Source organism: Desmodus rotundus, unplaced genomic scaffold (assembly GCF_022682495.2).
Source record: "Desmodus rotundus isolate HL8 unplaced genomic scaffold, HLdesRot8A.1 manual_scaffold_502, whole genome shotgun sequence".
Classification (NCBI taxonomy): Eukaryota; Metazoa; Chordata; class Mammalia; order Chiroptera; family Phyllostomidae; genus Desmodus; species Desmodus rotundus.
This window is the reverse complement of record NW_026527591.1, coordinates 1-22,063: the sequence shown is the minus strand read 5'-3', so window position 1 is coordinate 22,063 and position 22,063 is coordinate 1. Positions and strand designations below refer to the sequence as shown.

At 51.8% G+C, this 22,063-nt stretch overlaps 1 long non-coding RNA gene across 1 annotated transcript; it reads left to right on the top strand.

The window, feature by feature from the left end:
* Nucleotides 1-655: 655 nt before the first annotated feature.
* Nucleotides 656-6,080, top strand: LOC123479679 (uncharacterized). The gene is made up of 3 exons (XR_006655371.3): nt 656-1,086; nt 3,424-3,507; nt 5,638-6,080. It is a non-coding gene; the product is annotated as an uncharacterized lncRNA (long non-coding RNA).
* Nucleotides 6,081-22,063: the final 15,983 nt, after the last annotated feature.

Sequence of the window (22,063 nt, the reverse complement as noted above, 5' to 3'; positions counted from 1 at the left end):
GCCTCGCCCGGTCGCGCGTCACAGCCAATCAGAGCCCGCGCCGAGGCAGCGCCGACCAGTCAGCGGCTGTCGAGGAGCAGCCAACCGGGGCGCGCCGTGGGTAGGGCCGCAGCTGGGCGCAGCTGGGCGCGGAAGCGAGGGGCGTTGGCGCGTCCGGGCCCGCCTCGCTCCGCCCCGGCCTGTGCTCGGTGCCCGCCTCAAGGGAAGACGCGCTGCCGCGCCTCCCACGTCAGTCTCGTTTTACCTTCCTGTGCAACTGGCCGAGGTCTTCCGCCGCCGGAGCGAGAAACGGGCATTTCTTCGGCGCGCACCGTCAAGCGCCTACTGTGTGCAAGGAACGCGAGGGCTCTGGGCTAGGGAGCCAGCGCTTGGTGGGCACTTGGACAGTGCTCCCTAGTTGGGACCTGTTTCCACTGGGCCAGCTTACACAGCCCTCCCGCGTGCAGAGGGGCCGAGGACCGTGCGTGCACCTGCTGTGTGCTAGCTCTTGCTGTGCGCCGGGGAGGAGAAACGTGACCCCCGGGAGCTCCTGTTCTCCCGAGGGGGAGGACACTAAACTGATGACAATGACCCTAGGAGTCACTGTAAGATTTGGTGAGCACCGAATATCTGTTAGGCGCCGGGCCAGGACCTAGCCGGCAGGATTTCATTGACTCTTACTAACCAATGATACTGCCTCTTCAGAGGCCCTTTCTGACCACCTCGCTCAAAGTTGCCCCCTCCTCCAGTCACTGTGACATCACTCTGTTTTGCCTTCACAATGCTGGTCCTGGGCAATGAACTTGAAGTTCACATCTTCCCCACCAGAAATCAAGCTCCTGAGGGCCAGGACTTGCTTTGTTTGCATCTGAACCCCAAAGTCTTATGAGAGTAGGGTGCATGGTAGGTTCAGTAAACAGTTGCTGAGTGAATTAGGGCTCAATCGTGCACTTTTACTTCCTGGGCAGGTAAATGACAGGGCCAGGGTCTAGCTGACTACAAAGTACACAATTGTTCACAGAAGTCCACACAGTGTCACCAAATGGGAGCCACCCTTAGAGGACAAGGAAGGACCAAAGAAGTTCCTGAGGGAAGCAGGGAAGGGAGGTAAGACCCCCCCCCCAACCACCCTGCCCTGTCTTTTGGAGTCTCCATTCTGCCCTGGTTCCCTGAAGGTTTAAGCCCTGGATTCCTCAGCGGCTATTCACCCCAGTCGCCTCAGGTCTGTTTCCCTGCTGTGGGCAGCCCCTGTCCCCAACCGGGCCCGTGCTCCCTCCCTGCTTCCCTTTCCACCTGACTTCAAGGAAAGAAAAGTTCATTTTGATGGTAGGGACGGGTTGCAGCCCAAGACCTGGTGAATTCTGCAGAAACTGGCTCTCTTTGCTGTCATTTATTGACACATTTGGATTTTCAACCCGGGCGTTTAAGGGCTGCTAGCCTTGGTGGGGGCTGGGCCTCAGATTTCAGAGAAACACTTCCAAAGTTCCCTGCAGGCATCCCAGACCTCTAAGCAGTCTGGGATGGCTGGTTGCTGCTAGTGTCTGGTGTCTGGAGCCCTCCCAGTGGCCAGCACCATGGGTGATGGACTAACGGACTGCCTGAGATCATTCATTCGTTCCCTCAACACATGTTTATTAAGCACCAACCTGGCCCACACATTGTTCTAGGGAAATAGCAGGAGACGTGACAGAGTCTCCTGGGAGGTGGGGGTGGGGCCAGGGAAGGCCTTATCATGAAAGTGACATTTGAGCCATGACCTAAAGGAGGTGAGGGAGCCAGTTGTGCAAATATCTTGGGACAAATTATTCCAAGCAAAGGCAACAGCAAGAACAATGGTCCTGAGGCAGGACCATGCTTGAACAGCAAGGAGGCCAGTGAGACAGGAGTTAGGTAAGGTGGGGGGAAGGTCAGAGAGGAAGGGAGCGGGCAGATGGGGCAGGGCCTTGGAACGGACTAGAGAGTCTGGTTTTTACTAAAAGTGAACTGGGCAGTTTCTTCCCTCTGGGGTTTTGAATACAGGAATTACATGACGATTTCTATTTGAAAAGAATTTTATTTTTAATATATAGGACATTCACATGCTTTGAAAATCAAAATTATATATATATTATCTCATATAATATAATGGAATCTTTACCTTTGTCTGGCTTCTTTTACTTTACATAATGTCTTCGAGGTTCATCCATATTGTGGTTCTTCATTCCTTCTTATGGCTGAATTACATTCCATCGTATGGAGAGACCACAATTTGTTTATATATTCGGTTGGTGGACATTGGAGTTGTTTCCATGTTTTGGCTGTTACAAGTAGTGCCGCTATGAACCTTCATGTACAAATTTTTGCGTGGACATCTGTATTGATTTCTCTTGGGTGTATACCGAGGAGTGGAATTGCTGGGCTATGTGGTAACTGTGTTTAGTTTTTGGAGGAACTGCCAAACTGTTTCCATGGCAGCTGCACCATTTACATCCCCACCAGCAATTCACGAGGGCTCCAGTTGCTCCACCTCCTCACCAGTATTTGTCAGTTCCATGTTTTTTTGGGTTATACCACCCCAACGAATGTAAACTCATTGTGGTTTTTAGTTTACATTTTCCTAAAGATTAATGATGTTGAGCATCTTTTCATGTGCTAATTGGCCACTGATACATATTTTTGGAGAAGTCCTTTGGCCGTTTAAAAATTGAGTTATTCGTATTTGCCTTCGTTGTTGAATTGTAAGAGTTCTGTATATATTCTGGACACTAGACCGTTATCAGTATATGATCTGCAAATATTTTTTCTCATTCTGTTGGCTGTCTTTTCTCTTTCACTTTCTTGACTGTGTCCTTCGATAACTCGAAAAGTTTTACTTTTGATGAAGTCCAATTTATTTCTAATTTTTTCTTTGGGCTTTCGGTGTCATAGTTCCTCATTCTTTTTTACAGCTTCTTCAGATGCTACTGTGTAATGTAGCTGGACCATAATTGATTTAACTGGTTGCTTATTAACAGACACTTGGGTTGTTTCCTATCTTTGGGTGTTATAAACTCTTACATAATGTCATTTGACATGTGACAGCAGATCAGTGGGACACACCCTTGAAGTGGGATTGCTGGGATAAATGTTAAATGCCTTTGTTATTCGGGTAGATTCAGACACATCTGTCAGTAGGAAGGGAAGTAGATATCGCCATCAGGACCATGGGCTCATTTCTACTCTCACCAGCTGTGTTGAAGAGTGGGTTTCCCGCAGCCTTGCCTGCCGAGTGTGGCTACTAAAGAAAGATTGAAAATTCAGTCCTTCAGCTATACTAAGCACATTTCAAGTACTCATTAATCACATGTGTCTGGTGGATAGTGAGTTGGACAATGCAGCTAGAGAACACTTCCACCATTGCAGACAGTCCTGTTGGGCACTTCTGGTAAAGAATTGAACAGTGACCCTGACTTTATATTTTAATAGGATTCCTCTGGCCGCGTGTGTGGAATGGACTCGGGGACTGTGCTGAGGCAGGAGGCTGGGGAGGAGACGACTGTGGTTGTCCAGGTAGGAGGGGACGGAGGGTCAGACCAGGGAGGCTGTGGTGGTGGGAGAAGTGGTGGATTCTGGATGTGTTTTGAAGGTGGAGCAGCCAGGATTTGCTGGTCGATGAGATGTGGGCATGAGGGCAAGTGGAGTGAGTGATGGGCAGTGGAAGGAGCCCAGCCTTTGCAGCGTGGAGTCTCACAGCTGCGCTTCTGAGCCTACGTGGGTCCGTTTGCCTTCTGCGTCGTAGGTTTAGTGCATGGTTCACAGCGAGCACAGCAAGAGAGAGAGTACCTGGCAGGCGGGAGGCACTGGGGAGACGTTTGTTACCTCCCCCTCTGCTACACTTGACTGGGGAGGTGGTGGGAGGAGATCGAGGTCCACTTCCTCACCTGACATTCAGGTCCTGCTGACTTTCTAGTTTCCTTTCCCGGCATCTCCCACAGTCGGGAGTGCAGGGCCTTTGCACTCACTGTTCCTGCGTCCTGGTTCTGGCTCTCCCCAGAGAGTCATGCGGCTTGCCTCTTCTCCTCCTCTAGTTTCTGTCCTCCAGCTCCTCTGAGCTCCGAGACCCAGGCTGCAAAGCTACCCAAGATGGGCACCCCCACCGTGTCGCAGTGTTGAGGGGCGGAGCCTTCCAGGACCTGCGTTACAGCAGATTGCCCCATTCATTGAATTGCCACATCTTTACTGAGACCTGTGTGGGCCCGGAGCTGTGCGAAATGCTGGCAGCACAGCAGTGAACAAGGCAGATGAGGCCCCTGCCCTCACAGGGACAGACGATAAATAGGAAAAAAGGTAATCTAATGTCAGGTGATGTGGGCAAGCGATGTGGAAATGAAGCAGGGTGCAGAGAAGGCTGGAGAATGATAGGGAGTACTTCACTAGTTGGGGGAAAAAAGGCAGCGGTTGACTCAGGGGATGAGAGCAGAAATGCATGGTCAACAGTAATGACCGTTTATTGAGCACTTTGCGTGTGCCAGGACGTGCTATGACCTCGGTGAATCTTCACGTCCCTCCCGAAGCCAGTTGCATAAAACAGCATTGACTTAGTACTTCTCACAACCCTGCGCATTGGCTGGTGGTTTCTCTTCTGGTTTCACTTGGGCTCATTCATGCAGCTTCATTCGGCGTCCAGCTATATGCTTCAAGGCCCAAGATGGCCTTATTCGTACGTGCCGCAGTGGGTGCTGGCTGTTGGCTGGGGTGTCTCAGTTCTGTTCGCAGCCTCTCCTCTTCCAGAAAGACTGGCTCCTGAACATGGCATTCTCAGGGCAGCATCCAAGAATCCTGGTGTCCGGTCTCATAAAGTCACTTCCTCACATTTTATTGACCAAAGCAAGTCACAGACCAGCCCAGAGCCCTCTTGGTCCCTTGCATCACGTTCCCGGTCCTGGGCCAATCACTGGCAGGGGGATAAGAGTACCCTTAGACCCACCAGGGCCTCGTTGGGACCTGGGGTTGAGGTCACTTCCCTGAGGCATCTGGGCGGGCTGGGGGAGTGGTGGACATGGGAACGAAACTGGGGGCAGAGGCGGGGCCATCGCTAACCACTGTTAATATTGGGCAAAATTTCTTTCTAGGTATTTTACAGACCCAAACAAATGCAATAGGTCTTCCTGCCTGCCAGGCTGACACTGAGAACCCTTTTCTGGAAGGCTCTGGGCCCACGGCCTGAGTGGGGCCTGGTTCCTGGACACAGTCAGGAGTGGTTTTTCTTTTTAATGGGAGCAAGGGGGGACAACAACCCATTAAAACATATTCATGTTTTAAAAACTAGAATAAAACATAGGTGATATTTTTAAAAACCTTTAAAATAATTTCTAATTTCAAATTTACAGAAAGGTTGCAACAATAGTACAGTAAACTGCCATATCTCCTTCCCACAGCTTCCCTAATTGCCAGAATTTTGCTACACTTGGTTTGTTATTCTTTCTCTGTGTAATTTTTCTGAACCATTTAAGAGACCATTGTAGATACAATGTCCTTTTACTCGGAAAACTTCAGGGCGCACCTCCTATACACGACCACTGTATAGTTTGCAAAATCAGAACATTTAATGTTGATACAATGTTATCATATTTCTATTGTCCACATTGAAATCCCTCTAATTGTTTTGATAATGACATGAAATCCTTATTCTTCAACTAGTGGCTGTCAAGGGCGTTGTACCTCTTCCAAGGAGATAAAACACGCGCCTGGCCAAAGAGGAGAAGATCTGTAACATTCACCAGTCTGCTGGAAGAATCTGTGCAGGGAAATCCTCCCACGCGGGGCATGACTTGGGTCCCCAGGGGACATTTGTCAGTGCCTGGAGACTTGTGGTTATCACACTAGGGGTAGAGATATACTCCCGGCCTCCTGTGGGGAGAGGCCAGGGATGCTACTATACACCGTACTGTGCACAGGACAGCCCCCACCCCAGAGAATTCTCTGACCCAAAATGTCGATAGTGCTGAGCTTCAGAAGGTCCAATCTATAAGAAATTTGGGGAGAGGCCTTCTCCCTCTGCTGCATTTGGAGCATCCTGTGGGTTTATAGTTCACCCCTGCAATTCTGTTTCTTCCCAGCTACCCTGGGAAACCCTGTGTCTATAGGCCTAGGGAGGCCCAGCCAAGGCTGTTAATGATCGTCTTAAACTGGAACCAACCTACACGCCCCACTTGGAGGAGACTGATACAATAAAAGTGTGGTCACGCTGTGCTCGTGGCTCTTGCCTTGGAGCTGTTCTGTAAAATGGGGCTGGGGAGCTGGGATTGGAAGGATGTGAGTTATCTGGGCCCAGCTGCTACTCTGTGATGTATGGTCATAACTGCTCCTGACTCATGCATGATGGACACATTGAAGTTATGTGCTGACACGTCTTCTGGCTTTTATTGACAGAAAGCTGCCCTGGGATGTCTCCCCATTGGAATACAGGGCAGGGCCTCTGCTGAGTCACCTGCGGCTCAGGGTCTGGCTCCTCTTAAAAGCCATTGCCGTTTCTTCAGTGCCAACTGCACACGAGGCTCAGTGCCGAGCCTACATTGTAACTCTCATGATTCCCATGTGGGATGAACACACCCACTCCTGTCTCCATTCCATAAATGGGCGGAAACTGAGGCTCAGGGAAAGACAGAACCAGGATCCAACCCTAAGATGGGTCACATTCCAAAGGCCACACTATCTCCAGGCTGCTGTGCCTTCTCCCACACCTGGTAGGTGCTCAGAGAATGTATGAGTGGCAGAGAATGGACAACGTATTCACTGGTAATAGAATCTGAGTTTTAGCAGAAAACAGGATAGCTGTGCTGGTAATGACTTACTGCTTGCAGCCTGCCTTGCAGTGGTATAGGACATATGGCTAACTCTGGCCAATAGAATGAAAATGGAAATGGCAGGAAAGAGTCTGGTTTGTGCCCTCAAAGAGACTAACTTCTACGTCCTTTTCTAAACTTCCCACTGGCAGGATTGTAGATATGATGGCAGTGCTCCAGCAGCCACTTTGGACTATGAGCAGGAAACTGCTGGTTGGAGATGGAAGAGCTATAAGATAGAAAGAGTCCAGGTGCCTGATGCCATAAAGCCACCATCCAAACTCGGACAGCTTTTATTCAGATGTTGTGACACAGAAAAATTAACTGTTTTCTTGTCTAGGAGACCCTTGTTATTTGAGCCTTTCTTTCAGCATTGAGCCTGCATTTCACCAATGCATTTATTGATTGATTGAATGGATGATTAAATAACAGAGAGAGCAGTCTGACCCAGGTCCACACACATATACAAATGTATAAAGACCAAACTCAAGCTAAGGCATAGTCTAGGCACAGAAGAAATATTCGTGTCCGGAGGTAGCCATTTCCAAACCTGGGCTTTCTGTGAGCTTGCTGTGTGTCCCTGGATAGCACGTGCGCCCTGTCTGGGCCCCACCCTTCCGGTTGTAATCCAGGCTTAGTGAGTTCACGGAATCCATGCGGTTTAAAGATGTTCAATGCCCTCTACAATTCCACTTCTAGGACTCCATTCCCAGAGAAATTGCCACCACATAGCCCATAAACACAGGTGCAAGGATGTAGCTTGTGGAACAAAAACTTGGGAATATCCACAGAGATGATTTAAATAAACTATGGCACATTCATGGTTTGGAGCATTAAACTGTAGACTGTGGCCATGAGGAATTCTCTGATGACGCTTGCTGGCACAAAAGGATACTGTAGCCCAGCAGCCAGGCAGCGGGAACTTCCAGAACAGGAGAGGCTCTGGGGAGCTGTGAGGATAGTTTGGGAAACCACAGAGCAGGGAGAGACGTGGAGGGCAGGCCAAGGCTGGGAGGTTGGCCTGGTCTGAATTCCAGCTTCGCCACTTCCTAGCTGGGTGAGCGAACACAGAGTGCAGACCTTCCCTGAGCCTCAGTTTCCTTTTCTATAAAATAAGGATCCTGGGGCCCATCTCATAGGTCTGGTGAGGATTCAGTGAGTGACTAGATTTATTGGATTATTTATTGAACCAACACTGAGTACCAGTGATGTTGGCGATTGACTGGGAATCTTGTCTAGGTACTAAGGGTACCTAGGACCCGGATCTTGCCTTCATGAAGCTTGCAGTCTAGTGGGGGGGGATGACAATAAAGAAGTAAACATGCCTATAAGAAAACTTCAGCCCCGGCCAGTATGACTCAGTTGGTTGGAGCATTGTCCCATAGACTGAAAAGGTTGCGGGTTCAATCCCTGGTCAGGGCACATACCCAGGTTGTGGGTTCAAACCCCAGTAGGGAGCGTGAATGGGAAGGCAATAAAGTCTGTTTCTCTCTCTCTCTCCCCCTTCCTCTCTCTCTAAACGCAATGAAAAAATGTCCTTGGGTGAGGACTAAAAAAAAAAGGAAATTTCAGGTGTTGTTGGTACTCTGAAGGAAAATATAGCAGGAGGAGCAGGACCGATGTGGGTAGAGGCCCTGTGTGCTGGGGAGGGCATCTCTGAGGCGGCTTGAGCAGGGGCCTGGCGCGCTGCACCTTGTGTTTGTGGAACACCGCCAGCGGGGGAGTCTGGCTCATGGTAAGTGCGCGGTGAGCGGTGGATCACGGTCTTAGCTGGCAAAGGAATTAACGGGGAGACTGGGATCGATTTCCCAGGCTCCGACGCGGTCATGGAGAGTAAGAGAAGATTCCTGGGCCCTGGTGGGTGGAGAAGCAGCTGCTCCCTGAGCAGACCCAGCTCTGGGAGGTCTCGGGCACGTCACTGGCTGGGCCTCCATTCCCTCGTTTGGAAAACAGGGTGGTAATGCCCACCTTGTGAGAGCGTTATGGGCTGACTCTGTCCCCCCACAATTCATGTGTTGAAGCCCCAACTCCCAGCACCTCAAAACGTGGCTGTATTTGGAAAAGTGTCTTTAACGAGGTGATTACATTAAAATAAGGTCATTGGCGTAGCCCTCACTTAGTATGATGGCGACCTTCTAAGAGGAGGAGATTCGGGCACAGACATATCCAGAGGGAAGACCACGGGAAGAGGGGAGAAGACAGCCGCCCGCCAGCCAAGGACAGAGAGGCCTCAGAAGGAAGCCCTGTGGACACGCTAATCTCCGACTTCCAGCCTCTAGAACTGAGAAAATACGGTGCGTTTCTGTGTTTTAAGCCACATGACCTGTGGTACTTTGTTATGGCTGCCCTAGCAACTAGCGCAGGGTGATGGATGCAGACAGGCGCACAGGAGGCCGCTGATGAAGCCTGGTGTCCTTGGCCTGGCCACATGGAGCTTCTTAGCTGAGCCTGGGCCTGGCTCATCCATCTCGGCAAGACTCAGAGTCAGTAGTCTTGAGATGACTGAGGTGACTCTGCAGCGTGGCCCGCGCTGTGCCTCGGGATTGCCCCAGACTTGGGGACCCAGCCCACTTAATTTCTGCCCTCCCCTCTGGTCCGTTGCTCAGGCCATCCACAGACTCCACATGGTGCCGCTGCGGCTCTTCCATAAGTTGTGGCGTGGCTGGTGTACCAGCTGGGGTCCAGCCTGGAGGATGGAGGCCGCTCTAAGAATTTCAGCCGGAAGGAATGGCACACAGGGGATTGTGTATACAGGTGCTGGGAGAGCTAGAACCCTAGTGGGGGCTTCCTGGTGGGAGCTGGAACCAGGAAGGGGGGGGGCTGTTGGGCAGGGAGTGGTCCTCTTTGCTCTCAGACCTGTTTCCTGTCCTTTCCCGGTTCAGAGGAGCTGACCCCAGCAGGCTGCATTTCCCAGGCTCCAGGTCAGCTGACCTCCCAGTGGCCAATGGGAGGCCAGAAGTGGAGGCAGGGTGGGGTAGAGTAATTCTCCCAGTCTCCTTACGTTTTGGACTGCACCCCCCATCAGGGACTGAGTCTCCTCCACGGCTCCAGCTCCCGCAGGACAGTCCACTGTGCTTCTTGCTTGGCTGGGTGACACAGGCTACGGTAACATGACCTCCTCTCTCAGTTCCCCCAGCTTAGAGGTGGCAATGGCTTTCTGTTGCTTCCCGTCGTTGAGCTTCTTTGCAGGCTCTTGCTTGGCTTCTGGGTGCCTCCGTCATCTCTGTAACTGCTTCCCTGTTGGAAAGTGTGTCTGTTTAAACGCTCAGTGGTTTCCAGGTTAAACAGTGGTTGACTCGAGGAAAGGCTATGAAAGCGGCAAGTGCCCAGCACCGCAGGCCTCTCCAGCCCCTCCCCTTCTCACAGACAAAACCCCAGCAGCCAGCAGCCAGCAGTAGTGGAGAGGCAGCTGGTGCTGGGGGATCAAGAGGTGGCCCTCGAGTCGGACAGGCCTCGTTTTGTTCTCTCTCTGCCACTTGTCAGCTCTGTAAATGCCGTCCAGTCGCTCCCCCTGCAGGGCCTCCATTTCCTTCCCTGTTACGGGGGCAGAAGGATCACACCCTTGGATTCAGCACTGTTCTGAGGATTTGATGAGATGTGGCAGGGAAAGAACGTAGCCACAACCTTGAAAAAGAACAGGAGACTGCCCTACCAGCAGCTAGAAGGCAGATGCCATTAAAATAAGAAGTGGGGCGCTGGTGCGGTGAGGCAGAGCGGGCGGTGGGGGGCGGTGGGGGGGTGGCACGGAGCAGTCTGTGGGCACGTGAGGAGTGAAGACAGGATGGAGGCCACCCTGGCAGCCCGCCTGGGGGAGGAGGAATCATTCAGAAGGTGGTGCTGGGAAACCGGCCCCAAATAAACTGGATCCTTGCCTCACACTGCGAACAAAGGCGGACTCTGGATGGATGGAGACTTAACATAAAGTGCAAACCCGTAAAATTAGTCGGAGTTATGTGCACACAGTGGAATACTATTCAGACACGAAAAGGGAACATTCTGACACATGCTACAACGTGGATGGATCTTGAAAACATTATGGTGAACGAAATAAGCCAGCCCCAGAAGGACACATCAAGTATGATTGACTTACATGAGGTAAGCAGAGTAGCCAGTTGCATAGAGACAGACAGTAGAGTAGAGGTTTCCACGGCCTGGGGTGGGGGCAGTGGGAGGCAGAGATGGGGGTCGGTGTCTGATGGGTACAGAGTTTTTTCTCAGGATGGTGAAAAGTTCTGGAGATGGACGGTGGGGATGGCTGCACAACACTGTGAATGTATTGTAATGCCACTAAATTGTACCTTTAAAAATGGCGAAAGTGGTAAATTTTATGTAATCCACATTTTACCATGATAAAAAAGCACCAATATAGAAAAGGTATATAAACCATTTTAAAAAATGCATTTTGATTACATCCAAATGAAGGGATTCCGGCCAAAGAATACCAGGGCCAAAATGAACAGACAGACGTCGGGGTGCGCAGACCCTGCAGAGTCTAAAATAGCAGCGCTGAGACTATGCGGGGTTACTAGCAATGAACAACAGAAAGACAGGCGCCCCCCCCCCCCGCGGGGGGGGGGGCGGGCAACAGGTGTAAGAGCAATTTGCAGCAGGGCAAATCCACAAGCTCAAGAGGAAGAAGGCTGGAAAACATTAGCAATAGGAAATGCAAATGGAAAAAGCCAGGAGAGAGAAAACCTTACACCTAGGAGATTGATGGGTAAAAATTAAACAGTTGGACAGCACCCAGACGTGGGTTTCAAAATCTCTATTCTGCAGTAAAATGAATCTGGGCAGAGCTAAGAAAAGGAAAAAATTGAGCCTGGGAACATCTCGTCCCTGAAAGTAAGGAAATGCTCAACGAATAATGGAGCTGAGGTCTGAGAACAGTCCGCCGAAAGGGGGCTCACGCTGGCCAAGCCGGGTCAGTTTGAGCGTCAGAGTAAGTTATGGTGGCGACGGATTTAGAACTCAGGGAATAAAATGAAATTATGAGCCCACACTGATACAAACAAGTACATAGCAGTTTGGTTTTAAGATATGTCCACGAATTCTTTGACACTTCTTCAGAGGCGGAATCTGATTCACTTCCCCTTGACCGGGGCCAGGCTCAGACATTCGATTCTAATGGATACATGGTGGCAGATGTGATGCTGTGCCAGAGAAGTAGGTCCTCAAAGGCACGTGCTTCCTTCTTGCCCTCTCTGGTCCCTCGCTCGGGGGGAAGACATGGCATGAGGTCACGCAAGCAGCCCTAAGAAGGGGCCCACATGCCGAGCCCCGAGCTGTCCAGTACACCAGCCACCAGCCACCTATGGCTGTCAGGCACTTGCCACGTGGCTGGTCCAAACTGCAATGCGCTGTGTTAAACAGACCCCGAATTTCAAAGACGGCATGAAAAAAAAGATGTCAACTCTCTCCATACTTTTTCAAATTGAGAACATGTAGAAATGAGAAGGTCTTAGGTGTGTTGGGTTAAATACAATATATCACAAAAATGACTCTTACCCGTGGCTTTTTAAGCTGTGCCTACCAGAAAACTGAACGTTATACATAAACGTGTGCCTCACATTAGTTTCCTGGACAACGGTGCTCTGGACCCAGCCGAGCTTCCAGATAACTGCCCCCCCACCCCCACCCCCACCGCCCGCCACCTTGACTGCACCTTCTGAGCGACTCGAAGCCAGAACCTTCCAGCCAAACCCCTCCTGAATTCCTGACCCACAAAAACAGTGAGGGAATGAGTGATTATTATTTTAAGCCACTAAGTATTGGGGCCATTTATTGGGTTGGCCGATATGTTCTTTTTGGCCAACTCAATGTCACACAGCAATAGATTGATTGAGGCAAGCATGTAAATGGATATTAAAATCAGTGGGTGAAAAGTGAGTGGAATAGCATGATGTTTAAATAGTTTAAGAATATCTCCTCACAAGATACTTACTCATTGCAAAGAGGAAGACCAACTGAACAGTGGTGAAACCTGGCGTGTGTCTCCTTGACCATGTGATCAATATTAGCCTCACCAAATATGCGGACACACGGCTCTCAGGGGCCTCCTGATGGGAATCACCGGGGAGGACACAATACCACTTGGGTGATTTCTGACACGGGAGCAGAGCTGAGTCCAACCGTGAGGAAGCTTCAGACAGGCCCACTGGAGGGATATTCCACAAAGTAACCAGCCTGAACTCTTCAAAAGTGTCAAGGCCATGAATGAGAAGGAAAGGCTTGAGGGACTGCTCCCAACTAAAGGAGAACAAGGTGACAGGGCAATTAACGCAGAGCACCTGCAGACCCCAGCACACCTCACCCCTAACCGCGTCTTCATGAGCGAGAGGTCAACACTCGTTTCTCTGTCTGTAAAACCACATGCAGTGAAATGCACAAATCTTAGGTGTACTTTACATTATTTTCAACAAATGCATCTCCCTGTGTTATACAAACCCTTTCCAAGATACTGACCACAAAGTGGGCTGAACTGTGTCCCTCGAAAAGATACATTCCAGTCCTAACCCTTGGTGCTTGTGAACGCAGCCTTACTTGGAAATAGGGTCTCGTGGATATAACCAAGTTGAGGTCAGGCTGGATTAGGGTGGGCCTTCACTCCAGTGACTGGTGTCTTTACGAGAGAAAGGAGGAGATCTGAACACAGACACAGTCGGTGGGGGGAAGAGGGCCGTGCGGAGGTAGAGACAGAGGCTGGAATGATGTATCTAGAAGCCAGGGAGACACCAAGGGCTGCCGGAAGCCACCGGGATCTGTAAGAGACGAGGAATTCTTCCTAAGAGACTCCAGAGGGGACATGGCCCTCATTCCAGATTCCTGGCCCCCAGAGCTGCTAGAGAGTAGTATGTTGTTTTAAGCCACCTGCCTTGTGGTGCTGTGTTATGGAAACCTAGGAAAGTAACGCAGAACACTTACCACAACCCTCCAAAAGCACCTCGGACCCCTGCCCAGCTGTGTTTGCTCCGTAGATTAATTCTGCTTGTCCTACAGTTTCCTGTCCTGTAAGTGGACTCATGCAGCACGAATCCCTTTGTGGCTGGTACCTTTCACTTGGAATGAGGTTTGCAGTCATCCAGATTGTTGCCTTTGTCAGTGGTTGGCATGCCTATAACGGAAGTCAGTTTGCTGGATTTGAAGGAGAGGAGTGGACAAGGAGGCTGGGAAATTTCTCTTCAAAGCTGGGCTTGGAGTCCCCTGCCCTGGGGTCTCTGACCTTGCAGGCCCACCTCCTACCTGTGGTTTCTCAGCTCAGGTAGCTGCTGGGGAAGTGGGAGGCAGGGCTCCATCGCCACCTGGTGGCCATTTTAGGCAATGCAACCATATGTGCCCGCACTGGGCCCAGCTGGTTGGGGTCAGGTGTTTATTATCTTGGGTTGCATCCTCAAATCACTGAGCACCTTTTCAGCACCTGCCTACGTCCATTGCGTGTGTGTGTGTACAGAGATGACCCAGGTTGGGCTGACCTCCAGGGGCTCCAAGGAGAGGGAGGTTACACAAAACCAACTGTAGTAGGGGTGGAATAAGGGCCTCGAGGCACCGAGTGTAGAGCGCAGAGGAAGCAGAGGGTAATTTGACTTAGACATGTATGGAAAGTTTTTCTGGGTATTTCTCAGCTGGAATGACAGGGAAGGGTGTTAGAGGCAGAGGGAACAGCATGAACAAAGGTGTGGAGGCAGGACCATGCAATGCACGGCTTTCTGAATTCCACCAAATACTGTCATACATGTCCACAGTGAGCATTCTAAAGTGAGAAGAGGTGTAGGTCTTCCTCCCGCCTCAGCCCTCTTCCTGTGGTAGACTCATTGTAGGGGCTCCCAGTGAACCAGCCGCCTGCTCTGCGTCCCTGTCAGTCCCCTGCCCTTGCTTCTGAGTGGAATGATGGATGTGACAGAGGTGGTGGTGTGCCAGGCCAGGGCTTAAGCTTAAAGAAGGCCTAGCACAGGGGTGTCCAGCCTTTTGGCATTTCTGGGCCACAGTGGAAGAAGAAGAGCTGTCTTGGGCCACACATTAATACATAAACATGAACAAAAACAACAAAAAATATTAAGTAAATTTACGATTTTGTGTCGGGCCACATTCATAGCCATCCTGGGCTGCATGCGGCCTGCAGGCCACAGGTTGGACACTCCTGGCTTACAAGCTTTCACTTCTATGCTCTGGGGCATGCCTGCCGCGATGTGAGAAGTATGCTGGGGAGACCACATGTGGAGTGACAACTTGGGCCACCCCAGGGCCACCTAGAAAGCCCTGTGCAGGTGCCACACGAAGTGCCTACCTGTGCAGAGGTCACTTGGAGAGGCCACGTGGGGAGGGAGAAACTATATAGTGGAGAACCGAGGGACTCTGAACAAAGCTGGGCCACCCTTGCTGAGGTGCCGCACTTAGGGGTGCAGTAACTTTGGGGGCTCCAGCCAGCAGCCAGCAGACAAACTGTTCTTCTGTGCCTTGTCCAAATCCCTGACCCACAGGATGGTGGCTGTTTTTAGCCACCGAGTTTTGGGGTGCATTATTACACGATATTCAGAGCATGCTGGGCCCTGGCCTGCTACTGTTGTCTGTTTCTGTGGCCCTCCCAGCGGGAGACGACGACCTCAAACGAACCCGCGAGTAAATTGCTGAACCTCCCCTCATTTATGTGGGGGTTTGCACACCACACACCTTGTCCAGCACTTTTTTTTTTTTAAACTTAACAATACATCTGCCCTGGCTGGTGTGGCTCAGTGGATTGAGTGCGGGCCTGTGAACCAAAAGGTCGCTGGTTGGATTCCCAGTCAGAACAGATGCCTGGGTTGCCGGCCAGGTCCCCAGTAGGGGGCACACGAGAGGCAACCACACAATGATGTTTCTCCCTCCCTTCCCCTTTCTCTAAAAATAAAGAAATAAAGTCTTTAAAAAAAACAATAGGTCTTGGAGATGAGTCTAGATGTGTGCTGTTCAGTACATCAGTCACTACCCACGGGCTACTTAAATGTAATTAAAATAAAACAAGATAAAAAATCCAGTGACAGGTGCCACCTCTCGAGCGCTCAGTGGCCACACTAAGCTGGTAGCTCCTGCGTGGCCCAGGACCGCTGCAGAGTAGTCCCATCCTCCCCGGAAGTCCTGTGGGACAGTGCCTCTCTGGACCCTCTCCTGCAGAGCTATGTTGGTCATTTTAGCAGCTGCAAGGTGTTTTCTGGTAGCGACAGCTTCTGCTGCTACCGTGTCCATTTGTCTCGGGGCAGGCGGGAGTGTTTGCAGCAGAAATGCCCGGCGTTTCTGAGCCCGACGGGAGTTCCCGTTTTGATAGCTGTGGCCCAGTTCCTGGAGACTGGAGGTTTGTACCACTCTGCACAACCACTAACAGTGTGCAAGAGTGCCCACCTGTTTCCCCACACCTTCACCAACACTGCGTGTTGTTCACATTTACAAAGTTAGCTACTGGTGAAGGTTTTCAAGACAAACGTGACTCTGCCAGGACACTGTTCTGCCACCGCCTTCTTTCATGTCACAATGCCCCAGAGCATCTTGCCGTGCTGACATAGGAAGATCTACCTTGTCTTTTTAAAAAACTTGTGGTAAAACCCACATAACATGAAATTTACTGTCTGAGCTATTTTTAAGTGGACAGTTCAGGAGCCTTAGGTACATCCACCTTGCTGGGCAACCATCACCACCGTCCACCTCTGAGAACTTTGTCATCTTCCCAAACCGACCCGCTGTGCCCATGGAACACTGAGTCCCCGCTCCTGCCCTCTCCCAGCCCCTGGCGACCAGCCTTCTACTTCCTGTCTCTGCGAGTCTGACTCCTCGAGGCACCTCGTGTAAGTGCAACCCTACAGCATCTGTTCTTTTGTGGCTGACTTATTTCATCCATGCTGCAGCAAGCATCATTCTTTTTCTTTAAGAAAAAGACACCTCGCCTGAACAGTGTGGCTCAGCTGGTTGGGAGTCGTCCCGCAAAGGAAAGGTTGCTGGTTCGATTCCTGGTGAGGGCACATGCCTAGGTTGCAGGTTCGATCCCCAGGAGGCAGCTGATCGATATTTCTCTCCCTCTCTTTCTCCCTCCCTTCCCCCATCTTAAAAAAAAAGATTGGATAATATTTTATTGTAGGTGTAGTCCACATTTTGTTTATCATTCATACATCAATGGATACTTCGGTTGCTTTCACCTTTTGGCCATTGTGAATAATGCTGCTGTGAACACAGGTGTGCAAATAACTGTTCGAGATCCTGCTTTCAATTCTTTTGTGTAGATGCCTAGAAGTGGAATTGCTGGATCATAGGGCAGTTCTGTTTTTAATATTTTAATATTTTGAAACGCGAATGGCCGTCCTGTCTCCCACAGTGGCTGCACCATTTCACATTCCCACCCACAGTGCACAACGGTCCAATTTCTCCCCAAGTCACCAGCCCTTAGTGTCTGCTTTGCTTGACGATAGCCAACCCAGAGGGTGTGAGGTGGTCTCTCCTCGTGGGTTTGATTTGCATTTCCTAATGATTAGTGATGTCAAACATCTCTTCATGTGTCTTTTTGGCTGTTCATACATCTTCTCTGGAGAAATGTCTGTCCTGAGTCCTTTGCCCATTTTAAGTTGGATTTTCTATTGCCAAGTTGTAGGAGTTTTTAAATACAATCTGGGTGTTAACCTCTTACCAGATATGTGATTTACAAATACTCGCTCCCATTCTGCAGGCTGCCTTCCTTTCCACTCTGCTGACTTTGTCCCGTGCTGTACAGAAGTGTTTAATTCTGATGGAGTCCAGTTCATCTACTTTTTTCCTTTGGTTGCTGGTGCCTTTGGTGTCACATGCCTTGTCCCTTGCAATGGCTCTGGAGTGGCCATGGTGTGGCTGTTTTATAATTGGATGTATCAGCAAATCCCAAACGCTCTACTTTCAGAATAGACTCAGAATTTGACCACTTCTCCCCACCTCCATGGCTCCCGCCCTGGAAGAGCCCACCATCCCATCACCTGCCTCCTCTTGGGGCTCCCCGACTCTGCCCTTGCCTCCAGTGCCGTCCATCCACCATGTGCAGCCGGAGGGACCCTGTTCAAACCCAAGGCAGAGCCTGTCCTTCCTCTGCTCAGAACTCCTCGTGCCTCCCGCTCACTCAGACCAAGAGCCCATGTCTTTACAGAGGCCCACAAAGCCCCGTGTGATACGGCCCCCACTATTTCTACAGATAATTTCCTGCTTCTCCCCCTGTGCTCCACCCACAGCAACTACCTGGGTCCGGTATGTTCCTGCCTCAGGGCCTTTGCACTTGCTATTCCCCTGCCTGGCACACTCTCCCCACAGCTACCTGCATTGCCCACCCCCTATGACATTCAGGTTTTTGCTCAAACGTCACCTCCCCTGAACTAAAGTTAAAATCAAATCCCCCAGGACTCCCCACTTTGCTGTGTTTTCCCTCCATGCTTACCAGAATTCAACACAGCGTGTACTTTCCTCATTTACCGTATTGACTTTTGTCTTCCCCAAGGGGACTGTCAACTTCATGGGAACAGGAACCACTTTTGTCAACACGGTGGCAAAAAGTACTTGCTGCATGTCTAAGTGAAAGTAAGCACCTTTCGACCGCCTGTCGGACATTTTTATTTCTCCTGATGGCCTGCTCATGTCTTGCGAGCATCTATCACATCCACAGTGCTGACCTCTGGACCCCAAAGCAAGGCACCCCGTAGCTCGTCCTTCAGAAGGATTCCTTTAAATCCTTTAAATCCTGCATTCCCAGAGCTAGCCACAGGGTGGCAGCATATGCTCAGGCAAGTTTTGCTGGCCAGCCCTGAGCGTTTTCCAGGACCCGCAAATTCTAGACCCTAGGACATAGGGCCTGGCAGCATCCAGGGATTTAATCTTAGTCCTATTAGGCGGAGGGGTCGGGTGCGGCAGAGTGCGGCCTCAAAGAGGAGGCATGGTGTGGAAAATCTCAGACATTGGAATTGGGGTTCTGGCTTTTAAGACCAGCTCTTCTACCAGTTCACTGCAGTCTTGGGGGGAAGTCTTAGTTAACCCTCTGTGGACCTGTTTCTCATCAGTCCGTTTTCGTGACTTGCCTTTTGTGGGGCTGGGGGAGGTCTGATTTCCTCTGGGCAAGTCACTTCGGTTTTCTCCTCCTGACAGAGAGCTAAGGAGAAGCTGCAGAGACTGGGAGGAGGAACCCTGAAAACAGTTTCTGGGCGGAGGAGGGCGTGCGCCTGGGTAGGAAAGATCCTGTCCCCTCCACAGCTCCTTCCTGGCTCCTGCCCGCTGCTGGTAGCCAAGTGGGCCCAGCTCATGGCTTTTGATTTTAAAAAGAAGCTGAAAATTTGAATTTTGATGTAAGGTCTCCTGACTTTTAAATGTTGGCAATACATTCGTTGAAAAAACAAAACAAAGTGAAACACCACGGGATCGAACTGGATGTGTCTGCAGGGTGGACTTGGCCGCTGGTGGCCAGTGTGAGACCTTTCCCAGTCCTGGCTCCTACAATCACCTATGCAGGAGGTAACTGGGAGAGAGCGCTGTGGCTGCCGTCATGTGGATCCCAGGTCCTCGCTGCCTGCAAGGCCACTGGGGTGTGCTCTGGGCCTCTGGGTCACAGTGGTCTGGCTCCCATCGGCCCCCTCCCCGGGAAAGGCTGGGCATTAATGGTGAGGCAGCAGCAGGCAGGGCCTGTTGAGCAATGAGCCTTGTAAAAACAAGGGCTTACATCATCCGGGTGGCACGCAGCCTCCCTGCAGGACACCTGGGATGATGGCACTGAGGTGGCAACTGCACTGATTTCCCTTTCAGGCCAGAATGGGGAGTCCTGGGCAGGGAAGGGTGGAAAGCAAAAGGCTCAGTGTTTGGGGGGTGCAGTTCCACCCTAGAGGCCAGAAGGGCAAGACCTGGTGGGGGCTGGTCTCCAGGGTCGGGTTGCCTCTTGACTAATGGTTGTGACCCCACGCCAACCTTCTTTGGGCCTCAGTTTTTCCACTCAGAAAATGGGGTTCACATTGCCAGACCTGTTACGATTTGCTACAGATCCAAAGGGGAAGGTCAGGCTGGAAAGACTTTAACCCTTCCCACTCCTTCAGTGTGACTTCGAGCAGCTGCCCACTTAGCTCTGCTGGGCCTCATTTTCTTCATTTTAAAGTGGAGATAAGAATAGGACCCGATTCCTATAAATAATCAGGAGGATTAAATGAATTAATACATGCAGAGCTTAAAATGGGGCTCAGAGAGGGTGGAAGATTGGCTTGAGGTTGCAAAGAAAATCCTCCAATTAGCTTTAGATGACCTCCCACCCCTACGTACTGCTGCATCTATCTCCCCAGAACCCTGAGAGCTGGGGGGGGGGTGTGCTGAGGCTCCCAGGGGAGCCATCCAGCCCAGCTAAGGAGGGGCCTCACCGCCTTCATCCACTGGGCACCCTCTGTGTGCCGGGCACTGTTGTAGGCACTGAGGGAACGGCAGTGAACCAAGCAGAAATTCCCGCCCCAGTGGGGCTGACTTGGGGAGGGGACAGCAGGGACAGAGAGCAAGAAGCGTAGGTGTGCAGTAGTTTTGACAGTAATGAGAAAGGTGAGGGAAACAGAGCCGGGGGACTTTCGATGGGGAGGTCTGGGAGGGCTTCTCTGAGGAGGCAGCCTTTGAACTGAGCCTGGGGCAGAGCTGGGGAAACAGTGTTCCCAGAAGTTCCAGTATTTGGGGGACAGCCCTCGTGCAGCGGTCAGCCCGGTAAGAGACTGAGGTCGATGAGACAGCAGGGCAACCAGGATTCGGGTAGCTGGAGATAAGGGCTGGGGGTGGGGGTGCGGGGAGGGGGAGTTCACCAGCAGGTGGAGCAGGGAGGGCCTCCTGGGTGGGCTTCAAGCTCAGCCCTGAGTATCCTGCACGCATCAGGGCTGGGTGGCCCTGGGGCTTTGGACCCCTCCCTGGCACTGGGAAGGCCCAGAAAGCCAGCAGGCCGGGCCAGTGTTTCATCCTGTCCCTCCCTGCGCTCCACCCCCCAAAGGGCGCTTGGAGATGTCATTTCTCCTGCTCTCCGGGGCAGAGGTCACCCCAGCTCAGCAGATAATGCTGAAGGTTGAGCAATGTCTGCTTGTCTGCAAGGGCCAGGGCTGGGGTCAGGGGGCCAGGGGTCAGCCCCAGGCAGGCTGGGAGCTCTTGCCTGGGCCTGAGTGACAGAGGGATGGGCCCAAGGAGCTGCCGAAATGGCCTAGGAATGGGGCTGGAGAGGGCAAGGGGCTGCTTGAGCCCGCTCAGCAGGGAGGGCCATGGTAGGAGGGTTTTGCCAGCAATGAACCAGGGGCAGCAAAAGCCTACCCCTGGTGGGGTGAATAAGTGAACCCTGGGCCCAGGCCCACCCGCAGGGCATGGTGGAGATTGGTAAACAGGAGGAAGTTCCTCCTGTCTCTGCATGGCCCCCTGGGCCTGACCCCCTCCCCACCAGCCTCAGAAACAGGGTTTGTGACCTTGGGTTGTCAAACAGATATTAGGGTGCCCAGGTAAGGGCTCTTCTTTTGAGACTAAGAGGGGACATGAAGCCACGTGACTTTGGGTGTGGTGGGTCCCTCCAGACCTCTTTGTACCCTCAGGGACGGGCCCTTCTTTCTGATGTGCTTCCCAGAGTGGACTTAAAACTAAGCCTTATGTTTGGGCGTCTGTGGTGGAGACAGTAATGCAACTCATAACAGTAGGGACACCTTCATGGAAATTCAGAGAAGTGAAGTGACTTGCCCAAGGTCACACAGTGTGGCAGAACCAAGCACTCTGCCCCCTTCCCGGGGGCCCAGGTCAGGGTCGGGTCGGGCTGGAGAAGACCCAGGTGTGACCTAAGGGGCCAGGCAGGTGTGGTGGATAGGGCTAGGGAAGGGGCGGGGCCGACCCCCACAGAGGCCCAGTGGAGCGCGCCCCTGACCTGCCTCCTCCTATCCCCGCGCCTTCGTATTGGAGGTGGACTTAAGAGGGGAGTCGACACAAATGTGGAATCCCCTCCTTCCAAGAGCTGGGGACTGGGGCTGGGATTTAGGGGCGGGGCCGTGTCCGGGGAAGGGCAGTGGTGATAGTCACTTCTGCCGCAGACTGAGCTGGACTTCTGGTTGCCGTCTCCAGGATGACGCCTGGGGAGCATCCTCTCTGTGGGGCGTCGGGTCTGGGCGCCGCCGATCCTGAAGCCACAGTCTCCTCCAGCAGGGGGCGGGCCGTCGCCGTCTAGGGGAAGGCAACTGCATTGCCCCCTCCCCGGATTCCCTCCTTCTTTTAGTACATCCTCCAAGCCCAGAGGGGCGGTTCGGGGGCGGGATCGCACCTCCCCTTCTCGCTCA